General features: G+C 38.7%; 1 pseudogene; it reads right to left on the reverse strand.

The window, feature by feature from the left end:
* Positions 1–4,964: 4,964 nt before the first annotated feature.
* LOC150063944 (heterogeneous nuclear ribonucleoproteins C1/C2 pseudogene) lies at positions 4,965–5,591 on the reverse strand (annotated as a pseudogene).
* Positions 5,592–7,018: the final 1,427 nt, after the last annotated feature.

A 7,018-nucleotide genomic window follows, 5' to 3' on the forward strand; every position in this document is an offset into this window, starting at 1 on the left:
CTCGAAAATAAATGAACCCCTGTTTTTTAGCTTTGGCTGTGGTCTCTGGTGGTCTTTTTGGGGTTCTAGAAATTCGGGTACAAAAAAAATGTTGAATGCAATAAATTGCAGGTGAAAACAAAATCATGGGAATCCACACAAAGAGCACTAATTTTGCCCATGAGATAAAAACATTTTCCTGTGGATATTCTAAGAACCTAAAGACTCAGTTTTCAAGACCTAATCATGGTCTAGAGACATACGCATGTATAATTTAATTTAATGTAATTTAGTGCATAACAGCCCATGAGGATTTTAATGTAGCATATAATAATAATATTTGTGACTTCAAAATGCCACAAATTTCAATGTGTGTCCTTCAAGTTAACACGAAGAAAAGATTTTCCTTAAACATTCTTCTCTTCTGAGAATTTGAACAAGCGCTTTTTCCATTTTATTCTCTTGCAGAACTGGAGATTATAATTAGGCATTCCGCAGTATTTTTTTAGGTATTAAAGCTTCATAGCCCTTTAGACCTTGACATGCTTTTCTAACTTGGCTGTGGCTAAGACTCCAAAAGAGACAAATGATTGCTTTAGGTGTGTGGAAGCCGGTCCAGGGGCTTGAACACAGGATCTGGATGTTGTGCCTGAGTTTGCCTAAGACTAGTACTCTACTATTTGGGCCACTGTTCTACTTCTGGCTGTTATCTTGGGTGGGGGAGGGGGGTTGATTAATTGGAGAAAAGAATCTCATGGAGTTTTCTGCCCATGCTGGTTTTGATCTATGATCCTCGGAACTCAACCTTGTGAGTAGCTGGGATTATGGGCATAAACTACAAGAGCCTGGCCCAGACCTTTAATCTAGATACTTGATGGTCAGGGAAATGAATTCATATGAGTCACTAATTCTACTAAAAATAGAGTTTCAAGTAGAATAGACTAGCTATGGGAAGGTTTTCTTCAGAGGTACATGGTAAAGTTGGTATATATATATGCCTGAAGGTGGACTGCAGATTCTGATGTAGCATTGATTATTTCACAGATTTCAAGATGGGAGATTCGTGACTAGGTTGTCCTAACTAGTACTTACATCAGTTTTATAAAAGCCTTTGAAATTAAAAATATAAAATAAAATAAATACCCTCCCGAAAGCTTCTGTTTGAAATATACAAGTGTGATGATATCAGCTTCTTTAAGAGCAGAATTTTGAGACATCAATGTCATCTAATTTAGTGTGGCTTTCACACACATAGAATGTGATGATTGAAGTTATAAGAATTTAAGCCACTATGAAACAAGAAAAGAGGGAAGGCTGGAGATTCTCACTGATGCCCAAGTTAAAGGGACAGTCCAAGATATCAGTGCCAGAAAGCTGATATGGACCTATTTCATCACCTTCCTTTTGACTGACCACAGTTACACCCTAGAAGTAATGCTCAGACAGCTATATAAGAACTTTGCAATGTGGGGGGAAAATAACTTTTTTGCGATATGAGAAATAGGGGAAAATATAGCAGCACCTGCTTTTATAAGTCCTATACAGAAAAAAAAGCATCTTAGCACTTTCCAGTCCCCAATATAGCAACTAAATAATATTGAGGTTCATTTGGGGCCTCAGGCAAGACTGATACACTGTTGAACAAAAAACCTCCATACAGTAAATTGGCTAACAAAATGCCCTTCTTCCATGCCAGGCCTAAGGCTTCCCTTTACCTTGATGAATACCTACACTGAAGACTAAGCCAACAAAAGGACCTATGCACAGAATCTGGCCTGGTGGAGAAAGCCTCTTTGTCAGTGTGGAAACACTCAATGTTGCCTATCTGTCTAGGTGACCATGTATTACTGGTTGAAAAGTTTTTCTTCCTTTACTGAATAGTTGTAACAACTTAATTAAAGTTCCTTGAGAATATTTTCTTGTGTCTGTTTCTGGGTTTTCTTCTGAATCTCATTTATGTATTTGTTTATCCCTACAGCAATTTTACACTGCTTTCATTATTATAATTGCAGAGTAACACATGATCACAGGTAAAGAAGTACCTATCCCTTGTTCTTCACTTTTCATATACTTTTACGTATTCTATAAAATGTTGTTTCCATATATATTGTAGAATAAGTTGGTTAATCTTAGGCAAACATCTTGTCATATCTCATATTGATTTTTACTTTATAAATAAATGTTTGGTCACTAGTGGCTCATCATTGTGATCCTAAATATTCAGGAGGCTGAGATCTGAGGACTGTGATTCAAAGCCAGCCTGTGCAGGAAAGCTTGTAAAACTCTTATCTCCAAAAAACCACAAAAAAGCTGGAAGTAAAGATGTGACTCAAGTGATAGAGTTCTTGTTTTGAGCAAAAATGTTACCAAATCCTGAGTTCAAGCCCAGTCTGAACACACAAGACTAAAATAAAAGAAAATAAACCATAAATGAATAAGGATTTTGCAAGTTATTGTAATCAAAATCTGACCGATCAATCACCAGAGAATCTCATTTATAAAATAGTCAAAAGGACTGAACAGATAACCTTATCAAATAAAATATAGAGATGTATACATAGCATGCAAGCATATTAAGAAATGTTAAAATAATATGCCACTAGAAAATCATAAATAAACAAGGTGAGACAACTATTAGGGAATCCTAAATCACAGCACTGAAAATGAAAAATTCTGGAAAGCCTATGAAGCAACAGGAACTCTCCTTTATTGCAGGTATTAATGCAAAATGGCAGAGCAAATTTGTAAGATCTTTAGTAATGTCTTACAAAGCTACTATTATATGATTCATAAATTATACACCAGTAATTACTCAGATGAATTGAAAACTCTCAAACCTTATACAAAACATTGCACATTGAGTTTTATTCATAATTGTTTAAACTTGGCAATAGCCAAGTAGTTCTTCAATAGATGAGTCATGTAGTATGGTCATTCCAGCAACTGAATGTTATGCAATGCTAACACAGAATGAGCGATTAAGCCATGGAAACATGGGGAAAAGGTAAATGCATAATATTATATAAAAGACAACCTAAAATGCTACACATAAAGGATTTAACTATATACATTATATATACATGTATATATATGTATATATATATATATATATATGACTCTTGGGGAGGCAAAACAATGCAGATGTGGAAAGCACATGGTTTTCAGAGTGGTGAAAAGGGAGGGCTAAAAACAAGCCCACAATACAGTACTTTTCAGAGGACAAAACTACTCCACTGATACTCCAATTATGAAAGTGTCACGATGCATTTATGCAAATCCATTTGATGTACTTCCCTAGCAGTGCAATCTAAGGTAAATTATGAACTTTAGATAATGGCAGGCCAATGGTAGCTTCATGTATAGTGACAGGCTTGCAGGTGTGGTGGAAGGTGAGAGTAGTGAAGGAGGCTGTGGGAATGGAAGGGAGAATTATACTGGAACTCTCTGTAGGTTTTATTTATCAATTAAAGTTGATTCTCCAAAGTAAAGTTTGCTAATTAAAAGAAAATTAAAAAAACCAAACTTTCAAAATAACGTGTGGAAATTGCTTGAAGTCATCATGTTGACTGAGATAAGCCAAGCTCAGAAGGACATACAGCACATTTTCACTCACATGCAGAATCTAAAATAACTGACCTAAAATACTAATAATATGATATGCCTATCAAACAAGCACTGTTTTGAAAAGAAGTGTGTAGGAGGGGAAAGAAGTGGGTAGGAGGGGGGAGAAAATTAAGGGGACTAAGTGAATATTAAAACGCACATTGTCTGGGGCCGGAAGTTTGGCCTAGTGGTTAAAGTGCTTGCCTAGCATGCATGAAGACCCAGGTTCGATTCCTTGGTACCACATATAGAAAAAAGCCGGAAGTGGTACTGAGGCTCAAGTGGTAGAGCTCTAGCCTTGAGAAAGTCCAAGGACAGTGCTCAGGCCCTGAGCTCAAGCCCAGGACTGGCAAAAAAAATAAAAAATAAAAAAAAAATTAAACGCACATTGTCATTTCACTGGTGGGTCATGTCTTTAATCCTAGCAATAAAGAGGCTGAGAGCTGAGTATCATTGTTTGAAACCAGTCCAAGCAGAAAAAAGTCTATGACACACACACATATATATCTATCCATGTATATGCATATAATCATACACAAATGAAAATAGTTTTTATCAAAACCCTTAGAAGGAAGCGAGTAGTTATTAGGAAGAGATAGAGATAGGGTGGATTTAACTAAATATGTTCTATAAAAGATATAATTGCAGTCCTGGGGTTTGATCTAGTGATTTGGTCTAGTGGCTTACTTAGCATGCACAAAGACCCAGAATCAATTCCTCAGTACCATACACATAGAAAAAGCCAGAAGTGGTGTTGTGGCCCAAGTGGTAGAACTCTAGACTTGAGAAAGCCCAAGGATAGTGCTCAGGCCTTGAGTTCAAGTGCTGGGACTGTCCCCAAAATAAAAGGTAGCCTGCCACAGTGGCTCAGGCATGTATCCCTAGCTACTCAGGAGGCTGAGATCTGAGGATTGTGGCAAGCCAGCTCAGGCACTAAAGACCAGGAGACTCTTATGTCCAATTAATCACTAGAAAACTGGAAGTGGGGCTGTGTCTCAAGGGTATGGTGGTAGCCTTGAGCTGAAGAGCTCAGGGACAGTGGCCAGGCCTAGGGGTAGGCTGGTAGCCTTGAGCTGAAGAAACAGCGCCCAGGCCGAGTTCAAGCCCCATGACCTATACACACAAGAAAATGATATAAATGCCACAATAAAATACATTGCTTAAAAAGTACATCATGTTTATTGTTAAGTCATGAAGAGATATAAAAATTAAAAGCAAAATTTATAGGGTAAGACTTAACAAAACTATCAGGAGCATCCACGGAAGCAAACATGGAATGAGGTGCAGGGCAATATGAATTAATGAACATGGGAAAGACAAGGATAGGGAGAACAGAGTGTGTGCTGAAGATACTAGGAGAGAGACTTGTGGAAATTTTGATCTTAAGACACATGTCTCGGTAAAGAAATAATGGGATAAGATCCCTTAGCACCACTATGTGCTTGTGTCATCCACACCATTGGCGCTATCTCTGTCAGCCTCTTCTTCCTCAACCTCTTTTTCATCATCTTTGATCAGCTCCAGGGGGTGTCCCCCATCTTCATTGTTATCATCATCTAGTATGTCCCCCTCCTCATCAGAGTCATCTGCACCCCCCTCAGACTCCATCTTGACATCAGTCTCATCTTTCTTCAGCGAGCTGCTGCCCTGTTCCCCTTCTGACTTACCATTCTTCACCTCTAGTCTAGAAGACAAGGACAGGTCTCCTTGTTTGCTCTTTTCCTTTTCAATTTTTTTTCAAGACTGTCCAGTAAAGAATCCATTTTTTGTTTAATCTAGGTCAGTTCCTTCTTAATGGCTTGAAGGTCATCTCTTTTCAACTTTCCAGACTTGGAAGAACATTCTCACTGACCACTCCTAGAATTGAAGCCACTTTTGCCCCTGTGAGAGGCATATGCTGGCATATACTGACATTTAGAGGGCACAACAGACTGAGCAATCAGAGGTGCCAGTGGCACACGTGCTTGGTAACTGTTCATCCTGTCAATAGTTGACTGCTCAAGATACATTATTTTGTACATTTAATTTATGCTAATTAGAAAAAAGTATTTGAGAAAGGCAGCTTTGTCCAGAAGAATACATACTGATTAAAATACACACATGGAAAGAGATTCAATATCATTCATGTGTAATAAAGTTGCCAATTAAAATTACTGCAGGATATTACTACACAGCTATCAAAATAGCTAAAACAAAAACTATTGGTCTGGTGGTAATTGCTCTTGCTTGCTATCCCAGCTACTCAGGGAGCTGAGTTTTTGAAGGATTATGATTCAAAGCCAGACCAGAAAATAACTGTCCATCAGACTCTACCTCCAATTAACTAACAAAAAAATTGTCGCTGCCTGCTGCAACGATGCGTCACTTCGGAGGCCGACTGGGAATGATCACAGACTCAAATAGCTGTAATCAGAGGTTTATTTATCTCTCCTCTCTTCTCTCTCTTTTTCTCCTTCTTTCTCTCTCCCCCCCCCCCCCCGGAAATCCTCCACCATTTATCATACAGCAGCCAATCACAATGAAGTTCAACTGCGCACACAGCAGGCATACATGGAAAAATCTAGCGATTACGCTCTATCCTCAAGCATGGAAGAAACAAATCAACCAATGCAAAGAAACTTCCTGGTCAGCAAGTACTGACTCATCCTCTTTGGTGAGCTGCCAGGTGCCATCTTATAATCTTACTTCCTCAGGAGGCTGAAAGCAATGTCTCCAACATCTCCCCCTTTTTTATTTTAGAAAAGAAAAGAAAAGAAAGAAAGAAAGAAAAAGAAAGGAAGGAAGAAAAAGAAAGAAAGAAAAGAAAAAGAAAAAGAAAAGACCTAGGGTATGTGGGCTACCATCGTATCAGATCGAATGTGCCTGTCTTAGGTTTCTCCAAGCTCGTTTATCTTCTTACCTGTCATGGACACCAAGTACTCTTTACTTGGCTCCTGTCTTAGGTTGATAGGCTAACAGCTGGGACTTACCTATCTCTGACTACCAACTGTCCATTTAAGCAAGCCAGACCTGAGAGGATGCACCTGATTCCATGGCAGCCTGTCGTATTAGCATTGACTGCCTACATTGATTTTGTATTATTTTACACAAGCAATATAGACATATTACAATTATAACATATAAAACAAACCCAAGCCGATCAGTCCTGCCCACCTTTGACCAAATTCCAAAACAGTCTCAAACAAAGCAAAGCATTCGCTGTAGGAATCGCAGTGGCAAGGGCAATACTCTCGGCAGTAACGGCAGCCGCTGATGCAGCAACGGCCACCGCCATGGCCAGGGAAATACCCAAAGTCTCTTTTACTTCTTTTACTGATAAGCAAGAAAGCATTTTCCTCCACCTGTACAGGCACTGGTATATACTGAGGGACTCTGACTACAACAGCCAGAGAAAACAGGGAAGCATTCCAACATTAACTAAGAAAACAACATTCAT

The sequence above is a fragment of the Megascapheus bottae genome, chromosome 4 (assembly GCF_031878675.1).
Source record: "Megascapheus bottae isolate mThoBot1 chromosome 4, mThoBot2.hap1, whole genome shotgun sequence".
Lineage (NCBI taxonomy): Eukaryota > Metazoa > Chordata > Mammalia > Rodentia > Geomyidae > Megascapheus > Megascapheus bottae.